Here is a 27,391-nt window from a genome sequence, read left to right on the forward strand (position 1 = left end):
CCTGGCTTAGCAGTTAACAAACACAACTAGTATCCATGAGGATGTGGGTTTGATCCCTGGCCTCGCTCAGTGGGTTAAGGATCCAGCGTTGCCATGAGCTGTGGTGTAGGCCAGCAGCTGATTGGACCCCTGGCCTGGGAACTTCCATATGCTGCAGGTGCAGCCCTCAAAAAAAAAAAAATCTAGGATTTTGATTAGCTTCTTTGAAATATGAAACCTGCCAATACTGTTAGGTTTATGATCTGGAAGAATAAGTAATATTTTTAGTCAAAAGACAACAGAATTAAAATGTTTTAAAACTCTGCATATGACTTGGCTTAAGATAAAAAGTTTTCTGTGTATTTTACATATTTAGACAAGTACATATGTAAAATTGAAACAGTTTTATTCTTTCATAAGTAAGTAAATAGCTTTCCTTGACTTCAAAAAGTTGGGAGAAGAGAAAATAACACATGAATTATTAAACTCTGAAATTAACTGGACTGCTTTTTTATAGACCTCCAAGTATGACTGTGGATCTGGACACGTTTTAAAAATTGAGTTTTTATTTGTTAATTGGATGTCTTTTTGAAAATTGATTCATTGCACATCAAAACTGTGCAATTGGAGTTCATGCCGTGGCTCAGTGGTTAACGAATCCGACTAAGAACCATGAGGTTGCTGGTTCGATCCCTGACCTTGCTCAGTGGGTTGGGGATCCGGCGTTGCCGTGAGCTGTGGTGTAGGTTGCAGACGCAGCTCGGATCTAGCATTGCTGTGGCTGTGGTGTAGGCCGGCAGCTACAGCTCCGATTAGGCCCCTAGCCTGGGAGCCTCTATATGCTGTGGGAATGGCCCTAGAAAAGATTAAAAAAAAAAAAACAAAAAAACAAACAAACAAACAAAAAAAAAACGAAAAATAACCTGTGCAATTAGAGTGTAATACAGTGTTGCTGAGGGTCACTCTTTCCAGTTAAGTGTTTCAGGAAGTGGCATAAGCAGGGCACACCCCTTGCATCCTCCCCTACTTATTATATAGTATCCTAAATGATCTTTTCTTGGCAGAAAAATAGGTTGGGTCACTGAAATACCATACAGCTCTTCCTTCCTTCTGTTTCTGTTACATTCATGAGTGGAATTTTGCTTGAGAAATGCTGGTTTCTGAAAACTAAGTTTGGAGGTAAAGAACATCTATATTCCACATCCATATGTTTTGTATACTTAGTGTATACATGTATGTAGCACATTTGTATACACACGTGTATACTGCTATGTATGTTTTACCTACATGCGTGTTTTATTTTAACCTTTTTTTGATGTGTTTTTCTCTAAGGAAATCTGTACCACACATAAACATCGATCCTTACATTTTCAGAGTGAATCGTAGAAAGCTACTGCTTAGGGATTATTGCATTTAATGTATTTCCATCTTTCAATTTTAATTTTTTTCTTTTTTTTTTCTCTTTTTGCTTTTTAGGGCTGCACTCACGGCATATGGAGTTTCCCAGGCGAGGGGTCGAATCGGAGCTGCAGCTGCTGGCCTAGGCCACAGCCACAGCAATGCAGGATCCAAGCTGTGTTTGCAACCTACACCACAGCTCACGGCAACGCCGGATCCTTAACCCATTGAGCGAGGCCAGGGATCGAACCCACAACCTCATGTTTCCTAGTCGGATTTGCTTCCACTGTGCCACGACAGGAACGCCAATTTTAATTATTTTCAGTGTTTCTATTAGGGGTTGATTTATTCTTCTTTAGCTGCTCTAAGAGGAGATGTCAGGTTATCTGGTTTAAGATGAGAAGTATCATTTCTGCAGAGGCTGTCTGTGTAGACAGGATACCCAGATGTGTCATGATTTAAAAGAAATTCACTTAAGAGAGTAGTGTCAATGGGTTATAGAATTGCTGAACTCATCTGAACATAGTGGAATAAAATGTATGAGAAATATAGTATTCATCATTAAGATTTTTAATGAATTGCCTTGTTAATCCATACACCGTATGCATGTTGCACCGTTTCTCGGCTTAATTAGTGTACTTGATGATTGTGTTTATTTTGTGATGTACACACTGATTAAGCATTGTCCACACACTGGCGCTTGAAACAAGATCCGTCTGTAAAGAAGTACCTGGTCGCCTAACTGGGGACTCTGAATGCAAATAGATCAACTTATGTAAAATTAAATTAGTTCTAATAGACCCTGTTTTGCCTGAGCAGCTGGTGTCACATTATAAACAGCGTTCGTTCCCTTGTTGTAAGAAGTAAAGGGCTTCTGTTGACAGGTCCTTATATCATTTGACGCTTGAAAAAACTCAATGCCGAGGGTGTTAGAGTTGAACCGAAACTTAGAGGCCAGGAGTCCGGGAGCCTTTTCGCTTAACACACGTGCTGCTGTGCCCTAGACATGCAGCTCATTGTACCCCTGTGAGCTGCAGGGAGCCAGTGCCAGTTACAATCGCTTTTCATGATGACCTTCTGTTCTTAGCTGCTTACAGCTCGCGTGAATTTTTCTCTCATGTTGAGATTCTCCAGTTAGTCTTAGGTCATATATATTCGAAATAGTCCTGTATTCAAAGATTTATCAGAGCTTCCTCTGCCTTCATGTGCAAATACTTTAGGCACATTCTCTTTTCTCCCTTCCCTTTGATGGCTAAATGTATAAAGTTAAATTTAGCACTGAAGACGTTAAAGACCAGAGTTTGTTTTACAGCGACTTGCAGGAGTTCCTGCCATGGTGCAGCGGGGTCAGAATCTGACTGCTGTCGCTCAGGTCACTGTGGAGGTTTGGGTTTGATCCTTGGCCTGCCGCAGTGGGTTAAAGGATCTGGCATTGCAGCAGCTGTGGGGTAGGTCACAGCTGCCACCTGGATTTGATCCCTGGCCCAGGAACTTCCATATCTATGTGCCATGTGTGGCCATAAAAAAATAATAATAATAAAAAAAAAAAACTTGCAACACCGCTGAGAAGGGAATTGTCTTTTTCACTCACATATTCCACAAGCATTTGCTGAGTAGCTCCTGCTGGGTATCATACTCTGTACTGCGTGTTGGATTTGTCTGAGGGACAGTCCCTGTTCTCAGCAGAGGGTGACTTCATGGGGAGGATTTTAGGAAAGAAAAGGAGAGACAGGGTAGGGGCTGACTGGCGTGGGGAGGAGTTAGAAGGACACGAGAGGTGGAGAGCCCAAGAGGAAGAAGCCGCGTTAGGAACGATGGAGAAGGTCACTCGCATGACTTCTGTAAGATTTGCTTCCTGCAAAAACTTCCCGTGTCACCTTCACAACTTTGTAGAACAAAGCGTCGAGATTCTGTGGCCTCCCTTAAAAATGCATTATCTGCTGTTCGGTTTTCAACACGTGATATTCGCTGTAAAAGTTTTAAAAGTTGCTGTCATGTCGACATGTTTCTGTGTGCTATTTCTAGCCATCTTAATTTATTTCATAGATTTGAGACCACACTAGGATTTCAAGGCCATTTTTTTCTCGTCTCTTTGATGCGATCGTTCTCCCTATACTACTTACTGCTTTTATGCACAGTGAGTTCTTTTCACCTGTTCATCTAATATAGCACAGTTTAAAATAATAAAAGAGGAGTTCCTGTTGTGGTGCAGTGGAAACGAATCCAACTGGCATCTATGAGGATGCTGGTTTGATCCCTGGCCTTGCTCAGTGGGTCGGGGATCCAGTGTGGCTGTGGCTGTGGCTGTGGTATAGGCTGGCAGCTATAGCTCCAGTTTGACCGCTAGCCTGGGAACCTCTATATGCCACGGATGCAGCCCTAAAAAGCAAAACATAAAAAAGTAAAAGAAAGCTCCAGTGTTGCTAATCTACAAGCACTGGGGAAAGACATGGAGTGGGATGTGGAGTGTCCATTGAGAAGCTCCTAGTACTGAGCAGCGTAGGGACAGCGCCTCAGCTGGAAGGACCCAGGTACCACTGGTTGGAGGAATGACAAGGACCTCTGGCATTAGTGGTGCAGTGTTTGCTGGTGTCACCGTGGTGGAATGCAATCTAGAGGAAGATATCAAATGCTTTAAACACATCAGACACGTTAATGCAGTATTTCTATTTTTGAGAATCTTTTCTGAATAAAAATCCTAAATAGAAAAAAAAGTACACCCTGGGAGTTCCTGTTGTGGCTCAGCAGGTTAAGAACCTGACTAGTATTCATGAGAATGTGGATTCTATCCCTGGCCTCGATCAGTGGGTTAAGATTTGAGTTTTGCCACAAGTTGCAGTGTAATTCTCAGATATGGCTTGGATCTGGTGTTGCAGTGGCTGTGGTATAGACAGCAGCTGCAGCTCTGATTCGTCCCCTAGCCCCAGAAACTTCCATATGCCACTGTTAAAAAAAAGAAAAAAAAGAAAGGAAGAAATGCAGATGCAACAGTGTTGAGTGAACTTAGCAAGAGGAGAAATTCTGTACGTTAGGTTCAAACAGTTGTAAACAGGAAATGCACCTCTTCTTCCCCTGGGAAAAACTGTGGAGGAAAATAAAACCAATTATTATAGTTCTCTAACATTTTCATTTTTTCAAATTTTATTTCCCCATCTGTCAGGGAAGGGAACAAACTTGCTAAAAATATAGGTCAACTATAAGAGGTAAAAATATGGTTTTGCCATGATTATCAGAGTTGGTTTTAAAAGGCTTCGTGGAATCCCTGGGCACCATCTCTTCCCTGAACCTGAGAGCGAGGGTGTTGCAGAGAGGGGCCTGGAGGAGGAACCCCAGATTCCAGGTTAGAAGCCAGCCCATAAGCCTGTAAGTTGGCCCAAACCAGCTTCCGTCAGCTTCTTCATCTGTTAAATGAAGGGCTTGTGCTAAGTGACTTTAAGGACCCATTAGCATCTCCCACTTTGATTCCAAGATCCCACCATCAAATGGACAGTGCAGCGCAAAGGGGCACCCTCTTCCCACATGGAAGATGCTGGCATGAAAGCCCAGAGGGAGCACCACTCAGAGAAGGGCCAAGCCGCCCCACCGCGGTCTCCAGTCGCCCAGAGACCTCTCCCAAACGGCGTTTCCAAATGCATCGAGCCACACCTGTTCACCCTGGACTCCGCCAGCCAAGCGGCCCAGGAGCTTAAGGAGGAGTACCTAAGGCTGTGGGTGTAAAAGATGGTGACAGGAGATTATTCGAACACAAGCCACCTCCCCCCATTTCCCTTGTCAGGAACCTTCCTACAAGCTGCATCTTAATTCTTAGAGCATCTTTAGAATCAGATCCCTGGATAGTCTGCCTCAATCCTTACAAACTTCTATTTTCTGATTTTCAAAGCCTGTTCTTGAAATGGCTCAATTTCTTGCACTTGGAGTACAAGCTGTGTACTCATTGGACTCCTGTTCCCAAGGGTATAGCTCAGACCACAGGGCAAGAAGGAGGGTCTTGGGAAGGGCAGGAATGGGCTTCAGGAACAAGGGAAACATGAACGTTATTCCTTTCTTTCTTGTGTCTGCATCTCTTTTTTAAAAATAGACATTCTTCGAGTTCCCGTTGTGGCTCAGTGGTTAGCAAATCCGACTGGGAACCATGAGGTTGCGGGTTCAATCCCTGGCCTTGCTCAGCAGGTTAACAATCCGGTGTTTCCGTGAGCTGTGGTGTAGGTTGCAGAAGTGGCTCGGATCCTGTGTTGCTGTGGCTCTGGCATAGGCTGGTGGCTACAGCTCCGATTAGACCCCTAGCCTGGGAACCTCCATACGCCACGGGAACGGCCCAAGAAATGGCAAAAAGACAAAAAAAAAAACATTCTTTTTTATACTCTTTTCCATCAGTTCTCTGTGCTATGTAGTAGGACCTTGTCGTCTATCCATTTGAAATGTAATAGTTTGCATCTACGAATTGCAAACTCCCCATCTATCCACTCCCTGCTCCTCCCCCTTGGCAACCACAAGTATGGTCTCTATATCTGCGAGTCTGTTTCTGTTTTGAAGAGAGGTTCATTTGTGCCTTATTTATTTATTTATTTTATTTTTATGGCCACACCTGCAGCATATGAAAGTTCCTAGGCTAGAGGTCAAATCGGAGCTGTTGCTGTGGTCTATACCACCACCACAGCAACACCGGATCTGAGCAGCATCTGTGACCTAAGCCACAGCTTGCAGCAATGCTGTGGATCCTTACCCCACTGAGCGAAGACTGGGATCAAACCCACATCCTCGCAGAGACAACATCAGTTCCTTAACCTGCTGTGCCACAATGGGAACTCCCATGTACCATATTTTAGATTCCACATATAAGTGATGTCATATGGTATTTGTCCTTCTCTTTCTGACTTACTTCACTTAGTGTGAGAATCTCTATTTGCATCCATGCTGCTGGGAATGGCATTATTTCATTCTTTTTTGTGGCTGAGTAGTATTCCATTGTGTATATATACCACATCTTCTTAATCCATTCATCTGTTGATGGACATTTAGGTAGCTTCTATGTCTTGGCTATTGTGAATAATGCTGCAGTGAACATAGGGACGCATGCATCTTTTGAATTATAGTTTTATCCATATATGCCCAGGGATGGGATTGCTGGATCATATGGTAGTTCTATATTTAGTCTTCTGAGGAACCTCCATATTATTTCCCGTAGTAGTTGTACCAAATTTATATTCCCGCCAGCAGTACAGGAGGGTTCCCTTTTCTCCACACCCTCTCCAGCATTTGTTGTTTGTAGACTTACTAATGATGGCCATTCTGGCTGGTTTGAGGTGGTACCTCATTGTAGTTTTGATTTGCATTTCTCTATAATTAGTGATGATGAGCATTTTTTTCATGTGCCTTCTGTCCATCCATATGTCTTCTTTGGAGAAAAGTCTATTTAGCTACTCTGCCCACTTTGCAACTGGGTTATTTTTTGCTATTGTTGAGTTGTATGAGTTTTTGGTCTATTTTGGAGATTAAGCCCTTGTTGATTGCATTGTTTGCAAAGATTTTCTCCCATTCCATATGTCGTCTTTTCTTATGGTTTCCTTTGCTGTGAAAAAGCTTGCAAGTTTCACTAGGTCCCATTTGTTTATTTTTGTTTTTATTTTTATTGTCTTGGGAGGCTGACCTAAGAAAACATTTGTACAGTTTACATCATGGAGAATTTTTTGCCTATGTTCTCTTCTAGGAGTTTTATGTTGTCTTTAAGCCATTTTGAATTTACTTTTGTGCATGGTGTGAGGGTGTGTTCTGCTTTCATTGATTTACATGCAGCTGTCCATTTTTCCCAGCACCACCTGCTGAAAAGACCGTCTTTTCCCCATTTTATATTCTTGCCTCCTTTGTTGAAGATGGACCATATGTGTCTGGCTCTCTATTCTATTCTACTAATCTCTGTGTTTGTTTTTTGTACCAATACCACACTGTTTTGATTACTGTAGTTTGTAATATTGTCTGAAGTCTGAGAGTGTTATGCCTCCTGTTTTGTTTTTTCCCCTGTCAGGATTGCTTTGGCAATTGCGAGTCTTTTATGGTTCCGTATATATTTTTGGATTATTTCTTCTAGTTATGTGAAAAACTGTCATGGATAAGTTCCATATATGTGTATATATATTTGGATTATTTGTTTTAGTTCTGTGAAAAATGTCATGGGTAATTTTATAGGGCTTGCATTATATCTGTAGATTGCTTGGGGGTCGTATGGCCTTTTTAACAATTTAATTATTCTAACCCAGAAATATTGGATATCTTTCTATTTCTTTGAATCTTCTTTAATTTCCTTTATTAATTTTTTCTGTTCTCACCTCACCTCCTTGGTCAGGTTTATTCCTAGGGTTTTTTTTTTTTTTTGGTGTGATTTTAAAAGTATCATCTTTTTAGATTCCTTTTCTGATATTTCATTGTTAGTACACATAAATCAACAATTCCTGAATGCTAATCTTGTATCCTGCTACTTTGCTGAATTCATTTATCAGATCAAATAGTTTTGTGTGGTGTCCTTAGGGTTTTATACATATAGTATCATGTCATCTGCATATATTGACAATTTTGCCTCTTCTTTTCTTTTTTCTTTCTTTCTCTCTCTCTCTTTTTTTTTTTTTTTTGTCTGATTTCTGTGGATAGGACTTCCAATACTATATTGAATAAAAGTGGTGTGGGTAGACATCCTTGTCTTTTTTCAGATTTTAGTGGGAAGGCTTTCAGCTTTTCTCCATTGAGTATTATACTGGCTGTAGGTTTGTCATAAATGGCTTTTATTTTGTTGAGGTATGTTCCCTCTATACCCACTTTAGTAAGGAGTTTTGTTTTTGTTTTGTTTTTTTTTTTTTTTTTGTCATGAATGGATGTTGGAATTTTTTTTTTTTTTTTTTTTTTTGTCTTTTTGCCTCTTCTAGGGCCTCTTCTAGGGCCACTCCCACGGCATATGGAGGTTCCCAGGCTAGGGGTCAAATCGGAGCTGTAGCCACCGGCCTACGCCAGAGCCACAGCAACATGGGATCCGAACCGTGTCTGCAACCTACACCACAGCTCATGGCAATGCCGGATCCTTAACCCACTGGGCAAGGCCAGGGATCAAACGCGCAACCTCATGGTTCCTGGTCAGATTCACTAATCACTGAGCCACAATGGGAATTCCCTGGATGTTGGATTTTTTCAAATGTTTTTTAAGCCTGTGGTTTTTTACTTTTCCTTTGCTGTGTCTCCTTTTTGATGATCTTCATTCTCTCCTACAGCAGACCACCTCCTCCACATCACTGGAGCCTGGAGACGTGGTGTCTGCATCTTATGTTGAAGTGTCAATAGTTCTTAGGTTTATATCTCAGCCACCCGAGAATGACTGAGGCTTGGTTTCTCAGAGCTCAAGTCCAAAAATCTTAGAGAAATGCTCTAATTGGCCAATACGGTTAATTTTCTAAATCCCAAATATGTAAAACATCATGATTGACAACAGCCTCCACCCTTGGTCCAGCGACAAGGAGAAAGTGCCTCTATGATTTAGGAGAAATCCTCCCATGACCATGGTCATCATGGCATCAGGGCTGAGACATCTGCCTGCCTAGTGGGGGTGCTGTTGCTCCAGCACCCCCGTGTGCCTCAGGGGTGAGAATCCTGAGGGCTGTGTGTTGAGGGCACCTCCAGCCACTGACCCCCTAACAGACATGCTTTCAGTAACTCACATCTTACTCTACTATTCTTCTTAAAGTTCCTTTCATTAATACACTTGTGAAAAGAAGGTGAGAAAATTAGGCTGAATCTAGCTTTTTTTGGTCTCAGAGTATAAAAGTTCCTTTAATAATCCTTGAGAACACCTTGTTTGCTTTGTCCCATCAATGTCTTAACACTTTCAATCTGTTTGCTTCTTCCTTCCTCACTTATAGGATCAAAAACTAGGGCACAGGACATGATCTAATTTCCCACATTAATTTACTGCCACTGCTGAGCCTCTAATTCTTTTTGACTCAATATAATGGTTGTGAGATTAATCTATTTGGCCAAATACTTTCTTAGGGAATCTAAGCCTCAGTTTGTCTTTGTTGTGGAGGTTATAGCACATATTTCTCAGTGTTTTTGTGAGAATCAAGTGACCTTACGAAAATAAAATGATTAGCACAGTGCCTGGGTCACTAAGTGTTTAATAGATGTTAGCTATTGTTAGTAGTAATATGGTTATTACTACCAGAAAAAGTTCACAATGCTGCCTTCTGATACAATTTATCAGATTATTATATAGTAACAATAGCTCCACACTATTATTTTGATGATAACCTGGTAGAGCATGAAATGAAAAGTAGCAAATTTGACTAGACAAAAATATTCACATATTTAAGTCTCTGTTGGCTTGATAACATGAACATTAATGTAACTTGGATATTTACTGCACAGTTAAAAAATCGAGAATAGCCAGAATGAAGTGAGAGTGTGGAGCAACAGGAACTCTCATTCATTGTTGGTGCAAAATGGTGCAGCCACTTTAAAGACAGTTGGGTAGTTTCTTATAATCTATACATACTTTTATCATGCAATACCAGCAATTGAATTCCTTGGTATTTACCCAGTGGAGTCGAGAGCCCTTATGTCCATACAAAATCTGCACGTGGATGTTCATAGCAGCTTTATTTATAATTGCCAAAGCCTGAGATCAACCAAGATGTACTTCAGAATGTGAATGGATAAACAAGCTGTAGTACATGCAGACAATGGAATTTTACTCAGTGATTGAAAAAAGGAAAATGCGCTATCAAGCCATGGAAGGACATAGAGGAAACTTAAAGGGTGTCACTGAGTGAAAGAAGCCAATCAGGAAAAGCTGCAGACCTCATGATTCCAGCTATGTGACCTTTTAGAAAAGGTACCACTATGGAGACAGTGAAAAGATCAGTGGTAGCCAGGAGACTGTGGGGAGGAAGGGGTGAATAGGCAGAGCACAGAGAATTTTTAGGGTAGGGGGAGTACTCTGTGTGATATCACAGTGGATGCGTCGTCCAGACCACAGAAGGCTCGACACAAAGCATTCTGATGTAAACCATGGACTCTGGGTGATGATGACGTGTCCACGCAGGTGCATCAGTTGTGACAAATGTCCGGCGGGGGATGCTGATATTGAGGGGGCTCTGCACGTTGGTGGGGAGGGGGGATGCTGGCGGAATCTCTATACTTTCCTCTCAATTCTGTGAACCTCAAACTGCTCTAAAAATAAAGTCTAATAAAATTTTTTCTTTTAAACATAATTTCCCATTGGAAGTTCAAGATTATCATTTCATTTGTTTTGGATTGGTGACTTTTGAAATGCTGAACTTTGAACATTAATCTGCTTGGAACACTCACTTGAATGACTATTTCCTTCTCAACTATGAGGTTATTGTGGAGACACTGTTCACAAGCTCCACTTGGTTATCAATTTTCTTAATATCGTATTTCTTAATATTAAAAAAATAAGACATCCCCCCTCCAAAATACCTGGACATAAATGAAATTGGAAAATGTCTTAATTTTAAAGAGTGCTCAGTAACTAAAGGGAATTCTGATAGATTGCACGTAGAGAAATCCATCTGGTATGGCCAGAAATTCGAAGGATTAAATACACAGAAAAATGTTAACACAGGTTTACTGGTGATAATCATTAAATACGAGGAGCAAGATTTGGCACTTGGAGCTGTGCAAAGACAGAGTTGACTCCCTCAGTGCCCCTTGAGTTCATCTTTGTTACAGGTGTTTTGTAAAACCCAAGTCTGGGTAAGTTCTTGCCTTAAAGAAGTGCACAATCTTCTAATGTCAGTGGTTTAGAATCTATCTTAACATTTTGGGATGATTTAGCCTCTTTTCTCTGCAAAGCTGGGCATATTTTTGAGCCATTCTATGTCCATCTGGCGATGGCTTAGATGGGAGAGAGGCAGCAAGGTCACTTGCTCTGCAGATGTCAGAGAAGAACCCAGTCCCCACACCTGTGGCGTGCGTGTCACCTGTCATCTGTGGATTCCCTCATTGGGAAGTGTGAGGATGATGGAAACCAGCATGGAAATCAGCGAACTAGACCGTTAGTTTGTCACCAAAGTGAGGAGTGACAGCGAAGGCAGGGGAAGCCCGTCACAGCAGCACTGAGATCTCGAATTTGCTCCCCGTATTTGACCTCTTGGGGAAGAACCACAGGCAGTTTAACAGCCTGAGGACAGCAGTGAGGAAAATTCTGGCCAGTCTGAGAGAAGGATTCAGGGAGATGGAATCACTTTTAATGCCTGTTTGTTAATATGGTCATATATTTGACATATAATGTATAAATTTCACATACACGGTATGTTAACTTGATACATTTATATACTGGAATATGATTGCCATTGCCTCTATAAATGACGCGTGGAGATTAAGTAAAGTTATCCCAAGGCAAAAATGAGCATGACACCTTCAGTCAGTGGCGAGGAGCTGACTCTACAGCCTGCATGTTAAGGTATCTGAAGAGACAGGTGGGTAAGACTGAGAAACTGCAAGCAGTACCAAGACAGCAGGACTTTGTCCTACAGATAAATGACTTCTAAGCAGAGGATGTATTTCCTAGGCTACCACCAGCAGACTAAGAAGTCCACTCCAATGTGTACAATAACACAAACACATGAGTTTCATTTTGACCTTGTAAAGAGTCTCAGAATTCCCTCTTTTGTAGGGCAAGGGGGACTTTGGTCTCTGTCGTTTAGGACTCAGACTGACTGAGGCTCTCTGCCATCTTCAGTACATGGCTTTCAAGGTCTTCTCTGTACTCTTGGCAAAAATGAAGGACACTTGGAGATAGCTGGGCAGCTCTGTGGTCTGTGCCGGATGTGAAGCATACATGACTGCTTGGCACACGGCTGCACCTAACTTCAAAGGAGGGCAGGAGGCTTAGCCTGGTTGTTGTCCAGGAAGAAAAGGAAAGCCATGGAATGGACATAACTAGATTCGCCTTATAGAAAAATAATGCTGGCGGCAGGGGAAAGGATGTCCCAGAATGAGGCACGTTCCTGGGACTGTGGGAGAGTTTGGGTACCAGGATATGCGGGGAGCTCAGATGATGGATGATGGGAGCTTGGACATGGCCCTGGGAGTAGAGTCGGAGAAGGACAATTAGAGGAGTTTATGAAGAGCTGGGTGGTTCTGGGGATGGTAGAGGCCTTGGATCCTGGGGGTCCTGTGTGAAATGTGGGTGTGGTGTCGTACCGAGCATGGAGACTGGGCAGTAGGGGGCCAGCCAGTGACTCGGTAGGACCAGAATGTTAAAATCTGAACTTCTGGCTCAGACTGACAAAGTCTGTGTGGGGTTTAAACAACTGTTCCGACATGGAACAGAAGGTGAGAACGATGGGTGCCCTGAATGCTGAGGGCCCGTAGCTGTGCTGTCGACCATGGGTGAGCGCTGGACCCCAGGAGGCCCCCCAAATCGAGACAGCCCTGGGTCACATCACGATAGGGTCCAGAATAGTCTCTGGTCATACTGTCCGTTCAGCAAAGTATAAGAAAAATGTTGTGCCATCTCTGGAAACATGTTCAACTTTTTAAGTATCTGAAAATGAATGATTTAGGTGTGTTTTCTTACCTCTTTAAAAGTCACTGGCAGCAATGGGCACCCAGAGCATCATGCCGGCCTCACCTGCGATCCAGGCATCACCTGCCATCCAGGCGTCACCATCCAGGACATACATAGAGCATGTTAGCCCCCAGGCTTGTTTGCTTGCTTGGGCCATTCTGAAACCATCCTCCCTCTTCCGCTCTGTCTTGTTGTTGTTGTTTCAAATGCCAACTTTGCAATCATGAAGACACTTATGTGAGTCATGGAAACTGTGGAGAATCCTTTGTTTGAGACTTTTTGGTCACTGCATCAAATCACAGCGACAAGGGGACCAGGGAGTCTGGGACATGCAGGATTTTTCCTAAGTGGAATCAGAATGGACCTGATTTTCCTTTCTGTGAAGAGGGAGTGAGCCAGCCAGTGTGGACTGAATGTTTTCTGTCTTCCTTAAATTAGTATATTGAAACCTCAGTGCCCAGTGTGATGGTATTTGGAGGTGGGGCCTTTGGGAGGTGAGGTCTGTGGATGGGGTCCCCTGGGGGCTTCGTGCCCTCATAAGGAGAAGAGACCAGTGCTCCCTCTCCACCATGGGAGGGCACAGTGAGAAACAGCGACCTGCAAGCCCATAGGAGGGTTTCTACCAGGAACTGAACCACCTTGATCTTGGATGTCTAGCCTCCAGAACTGTGGGAAGTGCATGGCTGCTGTTTAAGCTGTCCAATCTGTGGCATTTGGTTAGAGCAGTCTGAGCTGAGATGCTCATTAAGCCCAAATCCATCTAAATAGAATAACTGCTATGTGGATGCGTGTGAGTGCCTGCATGTGTGTGTGTGTGTGTTTAGGGGGCTGGGTGATGCAGAAATATGAGAGTAAGGACCTGCACACCTGGAAGGATTTGCGTGTGCCCAGGGCATGTACCGAGCTGGACTTCCCACTGCAGGAACACAGTCCAGAACCAGCCAGAGCATGGAGGGATGGCAGGTCACCACGGCGACTCTGTTCAGATCTCCTAAGTCTATGAGCCAAGGCCACCAGGGCACCACATGTGTTGAGTATGTAAAGAAATCTTCACATGGATTTTACACTGCAAGGCAGAGAGAGTGAGTGAGCTGCCCAGCAAGCACCAAATGCAACTCAGCTCCCTGGTGATGATGCAGAACTGTATCTATCCAACATCAATGCCGTATTGCAAACATAGATGCAGATATGATCACAGAAATGAATACAGACTAGGTGTGGGCTGAGATCTCGGGCTTAGATCTAGGTACATATATAGGTACTGCGATTCTTAGCAGAGATCTCACTCCTCACTCTGTTTTCATGTTCATGCGATTTCTGATGAAAAGCATCACACGACAGAAGAAAGAGCTTTAAAATTTCTTATCGATCCCATCAGTTTTTCATGAAAAAGATACTCATTTTCCTGGACGATAAGAGCTTTGTCAAAGTTCAGAAGATGGGCCATTAGAAAAGCTTTTACGCTGGTATTAATTTCTAATAAAAATGCCAAAAGATGAAAGGAAAAGAAACTCACTGGAGTTTCCCCATCAGATCTGTGGTGGTTTTCTCTGATCTGATATGAAGTGTAGACAAGAGTGAAGCCGGCAGAGCTGCCTGATGGTTGAGAGTGGGAGCCAGGAGGCAGAACACCTGTGCTTGTCCTGAGTCAGCAACTGTACCAGCAGTGCCTACTTAGGAAATTTTGAGGTTGTACTGCTTCAGCTTCCAAATCAGCCCATAAAAACATGTAGAGAAGTGCCTGCCATGAGATGAGCACTAAGTCCAGAGTTAGCTACCATTATTGTTGATCAAACCATCCTCATTATAGGGATCATTTGAGCTAATACATAGGTGCATAGGGGTTATCTTTTAAAAATTGTCTTAAATTTTTAAAATTGAAATGTAGTTGATTTACAATGTGTTAGTTTCAGACGTACAGTAAAGATTTGGTCATATATGTATATATACATATATTTATATATCTGTTCTTTTTCAGATTCTTTTCTATTATAGGTTATTACAAGATATTGAATTTAGTTCCCTGTGCTATGCAAGAGGTCCTTGTTGTTTTTCTGTTTTATATATAGTGGTGTGTATCTGTTAATACCAAATTCCCAATTTATCCCTTTGGGGGTATCTTATCTTTCATTTATAATCAAAATGTCATTTAATTTTCCAATATTTGATTCAATTTGCTCCATTTTATTGGCTACAAATATGTTCATTTTTTCAAGAGGTATAGGAAATACTAGGAGTCCATCTGTAGAGATTAAAAATGGAAAATGTGAACTGGATGGCAACATCGTTATGACTGAGACTGTTGGGTTCAATCCCAGGCAGCAGGTGGAATTGAGGTCCCTGCACCTGATGCTGACAGAGCGAGCTCGCAAATGTTGGCATGAAAGGGGAGGACCTGGAAGGACCTATAGTTTGGCCTCTTCAATGTCACTCAACTTGGGGTCCAGCTGACCTTTAGTACCAGACCCTAGGAAACACTTCAAGGGCCACCTTGCATGTGGCTCTGACAGGTTGTGACTGACTTCCTTGGGGAGGCTCAAAGCCACCAGTCAGCAACCGGAGAGTAGAAGCCTCTGGGTCAGACCATTGGAGCCACACCTCCATCTGAGGGGCAGTAGGGCCAGCACCATGACAAATGCCAGACCAGGTACTCCCCAAATTGTAGAGGATTTCCTTTTTGTCTCTCCAGGGGTTACACCAGTGTATGGAATTTTGCTCTGCCAGGTAGAAGTTAGCTTTTACATTTAAAATATATTTTTTTTCTTTTGTCTTTTGAGGGGTCTAATCAGAGCTATGGCTGCCGGCCTACCCCACAGCCACAGCAACGCTAGATCCAAGCTGCATCTATGACCTACACCACAGCTCAGGGCACTGCCAGATCCTTAACCCACCGAGCAAGGCCAGGGATTAAACTCGCAACCTCATGGTTCCTGGTTGGATTCGTTTCCGCTGTGCCACAACGGGAACTCCCATTTAAAAATATTTTTAAACTGAGCTTTAAAAATTCCCAAATTAGCTCACATCATGCTTAAGGGTGAAAGGCTGGATTCTTACCTTCTATGATCAGGAACAAAACAAAGGTATCTGTTCTTTCCACTTTTGTTCTATCCTGAAGGCTCTAGCCAGGACAGGCAAGAAAATGAAATAAAAGCCATTTATGTTGAAAGGAAGTAGTAAAGCTACTTTGTGGATGACATGACGCTGTATATAGAAAATACCAAGGAATCCTCTAAAAAAAAAACAACTAGAGCTAATAACAAGTTCCCTAAGGTTTCAAATTATAAAATTCAATTGTATTTCTACACAGTAGCAATAAACAAACAAAATATGAAAGCAAGAAGATAATTTTACCTTCAAGAGTATCAAAAAGAATGAAGTATATACTTAGGAATGATTTTAACAAGAGAAGTATAAAACTTTGAACATTATAAAACATTTAAAGAAATTAAAGAAGAACTAAATAAATGAAAAGGCATGTTCACGGATTAGATGTTTCAATATTGCTACGATGGCAATACTAACGAAAGTGATCTACAGACCCAGCACACTCCCTGTCAACATCCCAGCTGGCTTGTTTGCAGAAATTGACAAGTTGATCCTAAATTTCATATGGGAATTCAAGGGGATCTGTAACAGCCAAAATAGTCTTGATGAAGAACAAAGTTGCAGGACTCACACATCCCAATTTCAAAGCTCAATTCAGGAGTTCCCGCTGTGGCTCATTGGGTTAAGAACCCAACTTGTATCCATGAGGATGTGGGTTTGATCCCTGGCCTCGCTCAGTGGATAAGGATCCAGAGTTGCTGTGGCTGTGGTGTAGGTTGCAGCTGCAGCTCTGATTCAGCCTCTAGCCTGGGAACTTCCATATGTCACAGGTAAGGCTGTAAAAAGAAAGGGGAAAAAACTCACTTTTTCAAAGCTTCTGTGATCAAGATAGTGTGGCACTGGCAAAAAGAAAGCCATATGGATCAATAGAATAGAAAGGAGGATCTAGAAATAAGTGCCCACCTCTTTGGTACATTGATGTCGACCAGGGTACCAAGATGGGTCAATGGGGAAAGAATATTTTTAACAGAGTTGCTTGGACAGCTAGACATTCACAGGCATAAGAAGGCAGCTGGATCCCTACTTCCCACCATGCACAAAAATTAACTCCAAATGAATAAAAGACCTACAGAAGGGCTAAAAGTATAAAACTCTTAAAAGAGAACATAGATGTAACCTTTCTGACCTTGAATTTGACAATAATTTCTTAGATATGACATGAAAGCAAAAGCAATCAAAGAAACATAGATAAATTTGGCTTCATCAAAATTAAAAACCTTTGTGTTTTAAAGGACAAAATTAAGAAAGTAAAAAGGCAACCCATACAATAGGAGAAAAGTTTAGTAAATTATATTTCTGATAAGGGACTGTATCCAGAATTCATATATAAAGAATTCCTACGACTCGATAATAAAAAGATAAGCAACCCAATTTAAAAATGGGCATAAGATCTGAACAGACAGTTCTCCATAATATATACACAAAGAACCAATAAGCACATGAAAAGATTCTCAATACCATTAGTCATTATGGAAATGCAAATCAAAACCACCAGATAGCACTCAAATGCCCCAGGATAGCCATGATATTAAAAAAAAAAAAAGATAATAACAAGCATTGGTGAAGATGTGGAGACATTAGAACCTTCATGTACTGCTGATGGGAGTCTAAAATGATGTGGCTGCTTTGGAAAACACTTCAGAAGGTCCTCAAACCGTTAAACTAAATGACCTAGCAATTCTGCTAAGAGTCATATACGCCAGAGAAATGAAAACATACCTCCACACAAAAACTTGTATATAAGTGTTTATAGCAGCGCTATTCCTAGGGGGCCCACCAGCTGGTGGAGGAATAAAGAAAGTGCGATAAGATAATCCAACCAAAATATCACCCAGTAATTACCAGAAATGTACTGATGCAACACGATGAACTTTGAAAAGATGCTAAGTGAAGGAAGCTAGTGACAAAGGACGAGGTATTGTACAGTTACTATGAAAGGTCCAAAATAGGAAAAGCTGCAGCTAGGGAACCTAGATTAGTGGTTACCTGGGCCTGAAGGAGGGAGCTGGCCTTCATCGGGGGTGCGGGGTGGGGTGGGGGGAAGCAGGCAAAGGCTGAATGGCTAGTGACTGCTAATAGCTGTGGCATTTCTTTTGGGGGTGATAAAATGCTCTAAGATTGTGGCAACGGTTGCACGACTGTGGATATGCTTAACACCATCAAATTGTATGCTTTAAATGGGTGACTAATCTTGTGTCTCATTTGTATTTAAATAAAGCCGTTCTTTTACAAATTTTCAATAGTAGATGATGGTTTATTTCGGCGGCAGTGACGTCCACTAGTCATCGAAATTGGTCAAGTGCCTGGTCTGTCAGCTAGAAAGCCAGGTGGTTACTACACTGCACGTGCTACAACACTTGCACCTCGTGTGGGTTCACTGAGCCTCTTAGCTCAGGACAAGGGTTCATTGCAAAGAGCGGGTTCGAATACCGCGCACTGCCAGGCGGGATTTTTCAGGGTGGACATCACTGCCTCCGCCTGTGTCCTTGCGTTACAGCGTTACCTTGAAAGAGCACGATACCGTTTTGCCTCGGCAGACAGATTATTTGCAGTAACAAATGTATTGCCAAACATGAGTGAATGGTAGCCCATGTGACAGGAAGGATGGCGAGTCTAAGTGTATATACCGCCCCCCGACACACACAGGAAACGGAACTTTTTTTTTAGGGCCACACTCACAACATATGGAGGTTCCCAGGCTAGGGGTCCAGTCAGAGCTGTAGCTGCTGGCAGACGCCAGAGCCACAGCAATGCCAGATCCGAGCCAAGACTGCGACCTACACCACAGCTCACGGCAACGCCGGATCCCCAACCCACTGAGAGGGGCTGGGGATCAATCCCGCATCCTCAGGGATACTAGTCAGGTTTGAAACGGAATTATTTTTAAAGTCAGGTGGTAAAGCATTTACTGTTGTATCAGACCCGTGGGGGTGGTGGGCTTCCTTGTTTGGGCTAATAGGGACCTGGAGGCTGGCAGACCTGTCCTGGGTCTGGGCCGCAGGTCCCTTGGAAGGGAGGCGGGGTCAGGGGAAGGGGTAGGGTTCCAGGCCCTAGGGAAAAGGGTCTCATACAATTCATTTAGGTCCTGATGGAGGAGAGGCCTAAGATCCTTGACTTCGATTCCTCATCTGTGTAGGGAGCCTAGCACAGTGCCTGTGAGGTTTGTTGAATGTTGAAAGGATGTGAGATTTTAATTCTTTTTAAAACATTTTATAGCTATCCTCTTCTAAGACAATACATTCTCATTAATGTCTTTTCTTTCTTTCTGTCTTATTAGGGACACAGAGTCTAGTTTGCTCATAGAAGATGCTGCTGAAAAATAAATAGACTCAAACTTTTAAAAATGTTGATAGGTGGGTCAGCCCTGCAAACAAACAAATGAAAAGTTAAATCTTCATTGTGTTATCGGTTGGTATGAAAATGCTGCAGGGACTGTTTTAAAAACAGTTTCCAGGCACATATTGGGAGGCAGGATTTTTCCTCTTACTTTGGGTCCTGACATGTGTCCGAAAAGCTCCCACTTGTTTGGACAGTTGGGTGGTCATCCCTTTCGAACGTAAAAGGGCTCGCCGCCCATGTGGAGGGGTTGATGGCTTTTTCCACGATTTCATTTCTTTACCGCTGTCAGGAGTAAGGAGCGGATCAAGTGTCGCCGGTGTCAGGGAGGAAAGGAGCAAAGCTTCCCAGGCGAGCTGGGCGCTTCCTGCAGGGGGAGCGAAGGCAGGAAGGGGAGAAGCAGGGGGGCTGGACTGTGCTGGAGAGCCCAGGGCAGCTTCCCTGAGCTCCACCCAGAAGTGTGGTCGCCTTTGTCATTTTAATTGCTCTGTGTTTGTGGAGTGGGGCCTCTGTTTACTTATAGCTTGGGGCTTGTGTTTACCAAGCCTGGTGGAGGCCAGTGACAGGCCTCCTGCGAGCTCTCCCGCTGTATCTTGAGGCACTCTCCTTTCAGTGTCTGTGCCCGTCTAATTCGTGAGCTTCTGTGGAGCAAGCACAGGAGGGTCCAAGGCCCACAGGGAAGAATTACACCTAATTACTCAAATAATTGCTAGGCTGTTGCCTTCTTAGTCACTGAAAATCATTTCCAGGTCCCTGGCTTTTATAGATAGTCTTCTGGAGGCAGGGGGACACAGCCCCCTTTTTAACTCAGCCCATTCACTCACAAAATCAGAACACTCGAGCCTGCAAAATTAATAAGCACCACTTCCATTACATATATTTTAGGTTGTTGTTGCCGTGGCGATAAAGTCAGGGACATTGAATCTCCTCTGTTGAGCCATTGTTATCATCCCTGGCCATCTGCTGCCGAGGAGTGATATTCCATCTCATTTGCATGATGACTGATATATGGGAGGTTTGGAAGGACATATGCCACAGCAATCATGTGATGAAAATTAAAGTGAAAGTTTTGGGCCCAGAGCCGAAAAAAAATCTGTGTATGCGCATGAGGCTGTTGATGTGCAAATGTGAATCATATTGAGAAGGTCTGAATAGGGAGGTGTGACGTAGAGAGGGGACACAAACGCAGGTGCTTATCTCTGCGCAGGCAAAGGCGCTGGATGTCACATCATGGGAACTACCTTTCAAAGAAACAGCTTTAGTGTTTCCGTTCAGCACACAAGGGAGGAGAGAAATATAAGTTTGGGAAACAAACAAAAAAGTAAGTTCAAAACTTTGGAACCGCGTACTGCTCGCACGGATGTTTAAGTCACTCAGAATTTTACTGAGTTTTTGTGTCTCAAGTAATCATAGTTGATGCTGTTTCGGGGGCGGGGGGTGGAAATGACACCACTAAAGGTTGAAGTTTCGAAGTCTGTAGATGGTTTTTCTGATGTTTGTTTTGAACTTCTGTTTCTGGTTTCTGCTGTGTTTATACTTGGTTGTTATTTTCAATGCTGTGTCTGTGTCTGTTTTTAAATTTTTGTTAAAAGGGTTACTGTATCTTGGTTGAGAAGGATTCAGAATAAAATGTCTTGGTGCAATTGCATTTATACTGCATCAGTAACGCCTTTGTTCATATACATTTTTGAAATGTGCAAATTTGCAACACAGAAAATGCAATGATACTTTGTATACTTTTTTCTCTGAGACAAAGTAAAGTGGAAATAATTTCTGAGATCACGGAAATTGCCAGTGAGATCCCAAATCTGACATCTCACTAGAATCCAGGAAATCTTTTCTGGAGGGAGTGGGGGTTGTCAATGCAACAATATAGGTTATTTTTAGAAACAAATAACCAACATTGAAAAGATATTTCATATATTCTTTTTGGAAAGTCAAAATTCTGGTCGTGGCTCTAGGTAGGGGAAAGAGTTTGTGGGAAGTCCCAAAGATCTTTGAAATGATAAGTATGGTATTTATAAGCTTGTCTTTAAATATTTAAAGAATTGAATAAGAGCAGTCTCCTTAAAAAATGATATGTTTCATTTTTTGATAAATGTGGATGTCAAGAGACTCTTCAGAAAGTTAAAGAATAATATTAGAAAAGGCTGAAGAAGGAGAAAGACTTAATACTAGCCTTGAACCAAATTTTGCTGAAGGATGAGCTCAATGAAATGTTACTGAAGGATAGAGAAAAATTTCAAATACCTTGATAAACAGTGCTTTGCCACATATGCCTTTCATCCTAACAAGGCATTTATTAAACATGTTTTGATACATTGTAGAAATAATAGAAGTCTCCTAAAGGGTTGTAGTGAGCTTTTTTCAGTTTCAAAGAACAAAGCAGCTAATAGGCGATGTATGTAAAATAACTTCTCCAATTTTTTTTTTTAAGAAAGTGAATTATTGTCAGAAAAGTTCTACCGACTCTTATCTTGTGCCAAAAATAGCACTGCAAAATCCCACAAACTCAAGAGGGAAAATTGATGAAGAAATCTTGGATATAATTACATATACTATCTTTATGTTAGGGAAAAAATAAATAAGGCCCAGGGAATGATGAGATTCACAGTCCAAAATAAAACTGAAATTAGACTTTCCCTAACTTTTTTTTCCCCTTGCAAATGTCATCTGCATATTATCTTACTTTTATGCTTGTAACCTAAGATTACCAGTGATCTCTTTTCTCCTTATTCTAAATATTCAGTTACTCAGTGGTGATTATTGTGGCCTTCTTGGCTTACTCCAATATTAGATTAATATAGATTTCTTGTGCCAAATTAGCGGAAATCACTGTAGCACATAAGAGTGATTCACTCTTTTTTAGTTGTATTTATGTTATGGAAGCAGCATCATTTTAGGCTTAAAAGCTTTTATATTTTAAATTTGGATATACTGTACCTTAGAGAGCATAAAAGGTAGTTGTATTTAAAACGTTTCAAAGTACATGGGAACTTTTATGGAGATTCTAATTTAGTTATGATTCGAGGAGCTCTCTCTTTTTTTTTTTTTTTAAGAGTGGCCATTTCTATTCAGCTCTAACATCAATCAGTAAGATTTAAAGTTTCCTGATTCTTCCTGACTTAGACATTATAAGCGCAAATTAACTAGGCTAGCTATGCTAGGAGCTGTCCGTGGTAGCATGTTCTTTAAAAAGTTAGCTGTTATAAAATGCATATCTGCATTCTCTGTGTAATTGGCTTTATTACCATTTTTAAAGGTCAGGATTAAATTCTTATTAGATAAATTAACTTGGTATACACACTAGTTATTTGCAGATAATGTAACAATCTTACTCATAACTCAATTGCAAAACTAAACTTCCATGATGTTAATGAATGTTTCTGGTTGCAGCTTTAAAGTATGTATGAGCAAATAAACAAAAATCACAAGCTATTAAATGTGTGCTTCTTTAAGTTGACATTAATATAAAAGCACAGTGCAAATAGTCTCCATGGTAGTAGGGCAATGCGAACAAACATCAAAAAATGTGACTTGTATGACTTTATTGCTCTTGAAATTAATTCTTGTCCTTATGTGACCTGCCATGTCTGCTATAGAAATCCAAAAGATCATAATTGTTTGATATGAAATGCAAAAAGAATAGTTAAATTGAAAGTTTAACATCATGAAATTCAAAATCCCAAGCGGTATATAAACATTAAAAGAAACTTTGGACTGCTAATCCTAGGAAATGAGTTTTATGGATTGAATTCAACAAGGCTTCAGAAATGGTTCCATCTGCTGCCTAGCAGCTGGTGAAAGGATAAATTTAATTCATTAATTCATTTGGAAAAAAGGATCCAAAGTAGTAAAGACTTCATTGCTCATAATGCATATAGGTGAAAACACAAACTGAAATCTGGCCCAATTGATCATCCTAGATAATGAGCTACATTTTGTCTTCCCTTTTTTGGTAAAGGTCTTAGTGATTGAGTCAATACGGTGTTGATTTTTACGACAATAACCAATCATTTCTAATCACTTCCGTGATTAAAAAAAAAAAACAACTCAGGGAAATTCAAAGTAAGTCACAGTTTTTAATCTAGGGAACTGTGGGCATTAGAAATTTTACGTGTTCCCATTTTGCATATGTGTCCATGGCAACCGTGTGTATCTGTAGGCTTACAATGTATACATACCGATACTCTGAATCATATACATTCTGAATCGCTTCAATAACTACTTCTTTTAAGTGGTGCCATCCCATTTGTTGAAATATTCAAACTTTTTTACTACTCAGGATTAATGTCAGCAAAGTGTGCTTGAGATTCCAAGTTCATATTTACTCCAAAGTTGCAAGGTTCAAAATAACTCTTGTTTTGCTTTTTCCTCTTGCGACACTTCAAGCCAGTTATCCCAGCTTGTTCCACTCACGTGTTCTGGAGTACTTCAAAAGATAAAAAGTTGTGCTTGAAGCCGTCTTGATCACTTTGACATAGAACATGGGGAAAAGATTCATTTGGCTGGATGGCCCAGGACTTTTTAATATCTTTGCACAAAAATAGAAGGTTGAAGCCCAGTGTCTGGAATTGTTTAAATGTAACCAACATGATGAGATACCGAGAAAGTTATTGTTGTTGAATTCCCTTTAACTTGGAATCTACTTGTATCGGTGGATTTTTTTATCTGCTGGCATTTTCACGAGAGCGAGTTTTCCCCTGGAAGTGTAGGGCTCACCTTCTGGGCCAGGTAAATGTGTCCTGGTTGCCAGTGAGTGGATCATGATGGACATAAGAACACCCCTGACTGCTTCCACCAGCGTACATTCTAGCCATTCCTTTCGGATGCTGATTTCATGAATGGCTTTGACTTTTCTTTCTCTGTGGCCATAGCTCTGTGGTGGGTTTTTTGGATTTACTCTAAAGGTTCTGTTTGCACCCTGTGGGCTGGGTTAAGAATCAGGGTTTATGCATTTACTTGTACTGTTGCATTGTTTATACAGCTTTGGTTTAGTTTTGATCTTTTCTTTTTTTTCTTTTCTTTTTTTTTTTTTTTTTGCCTTTGAGGCTCTTCCACGGTGTCAGCTGCTGACTGATAGTAGGAAAAACGGCCTCGTGGTGTGAATGAAAGGGACCTAGCGGTTGGTAAACAGAGATAAGGAATAAATAGAGCACAGGCAAAAGGAGATAGTTCTGTGGGGGCCCAGATTGCTGCCAGTCTGTTCAGGGGAGATGCAGGGCCTGTCCTTTTCCCAGATTAAATTAGTGTGCGAAATCTCCAGCGACCTCCTCCCCTTCTCCGCATACTCTTGAGCCAAGCTGAACAGCCTCTGCTGTAAAGTATTCATTTTACCCAGGGACAAGCCGGACAATGGACCTCTCCCTGATACTTACGGACAGCTGTCGTCATTCACGGAGCTGTCAGCATTTCATTTTTCATAGGAGTTAAAAGGGTTTTTACCTTGTAACTGAAAGAGGGCATCACTGCAACTTTGCCAGTTCCGAGGCTGCCTGGGCAGGGGGTGGGACTGGGGTGGGGGTGACTTCGGAGGAGAAACTGCTAGAGGAAGCAATTCTTTTTGGGTTTGCTAATATGATTACACTGACACAGAAATTAAATTTCAAATCTGGGTTCCTTGCTGAGAGAAAATATCTTTGATTCTGAAAGTTTAAAAAAAAAAAAAAATTAAGGTCACCAGTGCAAACTAGATGATTTTTCTCCACCTCCCTTACCCTTGTTTTGGCTAAATCTCCATGTGTTTTATTACCTGTGAGTAACCACCCTTAAACGGTAAGCCTGAAAGATACCTCGGTAGTGTCATATTTTTTTTCCTTTTTTTTTTTTTAGTGATTTACTGCAAATATATTCAGCATTTGACTGATTAAATAGACCTTCGGCAACCTTGAGGGTCACTGTGTGGAGTATGTACATAGAAAATGCATCAGCGCATTGTACCCTGGCAGCTAATGAGATTGGTCGTTAAGTAAATGACACAAAGCCTACAAAAAAAGCTTAGCAGCTCACTAGAGTATCCCAGTGTCCCCGCACACCACACAGCGACACAAACCCTGGACTACCCCAGCCTACCCTGCTTTATTCTACATCACTGCTTCCCTGATGTCAGCGTGAGAGGCAGAGAACAAAGGCTAGGAGGCACGGGTAAGTCAGTCTGGCAATTAAGCCCCAGGGAGAAAGTCGAACAAATCTTAGCCTAACCGTGGCGATGCAGGTCGGACGCTCGACAAGTAGGTCAGAACGGAGGGATTTTGCTGTCTCTTCTGGAAATATGGCTTCAGTGATCAAAGCTCTGATGCGGCTGTTATTGTTATTTGGTGTTACCCTTGCACAAAAGTTTTTAAATTTCCAAATAAAGTGTACTCCAAAATGCCAGTGAACTTGAATTTGAGAGCTAGGCTGTCTGCTGGAGAAAGGGGGCTTTTGCAAGGGACGGCCATGCAGGTGTGTGTGCAGGTTTGAAAAACTTTCAGATGCATGAGGGAACTTTGATTTTAGTTAGTCCTACTGCTTTTAAGAGGGAACGGAAACCAGGGCATGACTGCGTGCAATGAAGTTCATTCTCATCAATACAAAATTGTCCCATCCGCTAGTGTGTATTTACCATCTGTGGGATAACCGTTGCCTTGATCAGTATCTTAAAAATCAATCAATCAAACACCAGCAAACAAGGAAAGGAAAGCTCCTGTTTTTCTGTGCGTTCCTTTTCTCTTGAATCTGCAAATAAAATCTTTGCTGTGAATCTGTAATATTGAATAGGATTAGTGGTTGTTTGCTTGCTGGACTTGGGGGTGGGAATCCAATCTCTCTGACACTGAGCGGCACTGGTCTGGCGTGTTCCCTGAAAAATGCTTTTAGAATTGCAGTATAGCATTGCAGAATCCTTTTAGAGAAATATGGCAACAGGAAGTTGCCAGAAAGTCCTATTTGCCTTGCTGAAATGTCCGTCTGCCTTAGACCTGCATACTCAGAGGACGTTTAGTTCAAGAGAGAATGGTGGTGTTACAAGACATTCAGGTAAATTCAATATTTTATTCTAAGAACTGTCAGCTCAGGGGATTGTCAACAGTTTGGGAAACTCTGACAATCTCGTAGAGAACATTTTAAAAAGTATTGCTACGTGTGGTCTTTTAAAATAGATGGATTCATAATATCCGTGTCAGGATTCAATTTTTGAGGACCCTGTCATTTAATATTAGAATGGCATGTCATCCGCTCGTGAATTAAAACTCTCCATGTTACAGAGAAACCAGTTTGCAAACTTGCGTTCCTGGTCCAGAGACATTTTTATTTATTTAAGAATATGGAAATATTATGATACAGAATAAATTGTTTACTGTTAGTATTCATGAGAGATTCACAACAGAGGTTCATAATATGGTCTGGGTGATCAGAGGTCACATACTTTTTTTTTTCTTATCTTGAAGTACTTTTCTCTTTCCAAATATATTCCCAACATTCATTTTATGTATATGAGTCATTTAAGACTATGCATGTACAGTATGTAACAGGTCTTATGTATTACAAACTCTATTATTTTTACAGTAACCAGAATTTGAAAGGAAATAGATGTTGTGAAGAAAGTGGTATAATTGTGCCTTGTTATTTCAAGTAAATTATATGTAGGGAGGAGAGACTTTGATTTGGCTAAATTCAGATGTTTCTAATATGTAATCTCATCACCAGGCCTTTCACCGCGTAGAAATCATGGAAAAAGCACGCTTTCGGAAAGTGGTTACAATTGCTACCTAACAATTGTAGTTGAAGGCAGAGTTATGCAACTAGTTCACTCTTCGGAGTGTTCTACATACGTGAGGTTCTCCTTCTGTCCTGAGCATTTAAATTTGAGTCTGGTGTAGTATATTGGGGGTGGAGGGTGCTGATGTTTGTCATGTGAATACAGGAGTGAAGTGAGGAGAAAACACAATCCCTTTGGATGCTCTATGTGTTTCGCTCCTGTCCCAGCCGGCTTGGCCCAGGTCTGCTGGGTGCGTCCCTGTG

The 27,391-nt window shown here is 41.6% G+C and overlaps 1 protein-coding gene across 30 annotated transcripts in view; it reads left to right on the plus strand.

Annotated features, from left to right (window-relative positions):
- Nucleotides 1-27,391, plus strand: part of ST18 (ST18, C2H2C-type zinc finger) — a 294,874-nt gene that overhangs the window by 140,058 nt on the left and 127,425 nt on the right. For 6 of the 30 annotated variants that reach the window (XM_021089406.1, XM_021089405.1, XM_021089404.1 and 3 more), the window contains exon 1: nucleotides 15,822-20,711. The exons of 19 other annotated variants lie outside the window; for them this stretch is intronic. The gene's annotated coding sequence lies outside the window, so the exon portion shown is untranslated. Of the gene's footprint in view, nucleotides 1-15,821; nucleotides 25,535-27,391 lie in introns of those variants that run through there. 5 more of the 30 variants (XM_021089402.1, XM_021089401.1, XM_021089400.1 and 2 more) reach the window with 1 other exon arrangement.

The sequence above is a fragment of the Sus scrofa genome, chromosome 4, assembly GCF_000003025.6.
Source record: "Sus scrofa isolate TJ Tabasco breed Duroc chromosome 4, Sscrofa11.1, whole genome shotgun sequence".
Lineage (NCBI taxonomy): Eukaryota > Metazoa > Chordata > Mammalia > Artiodactyla > Suidae > Sus > Sus scrofa.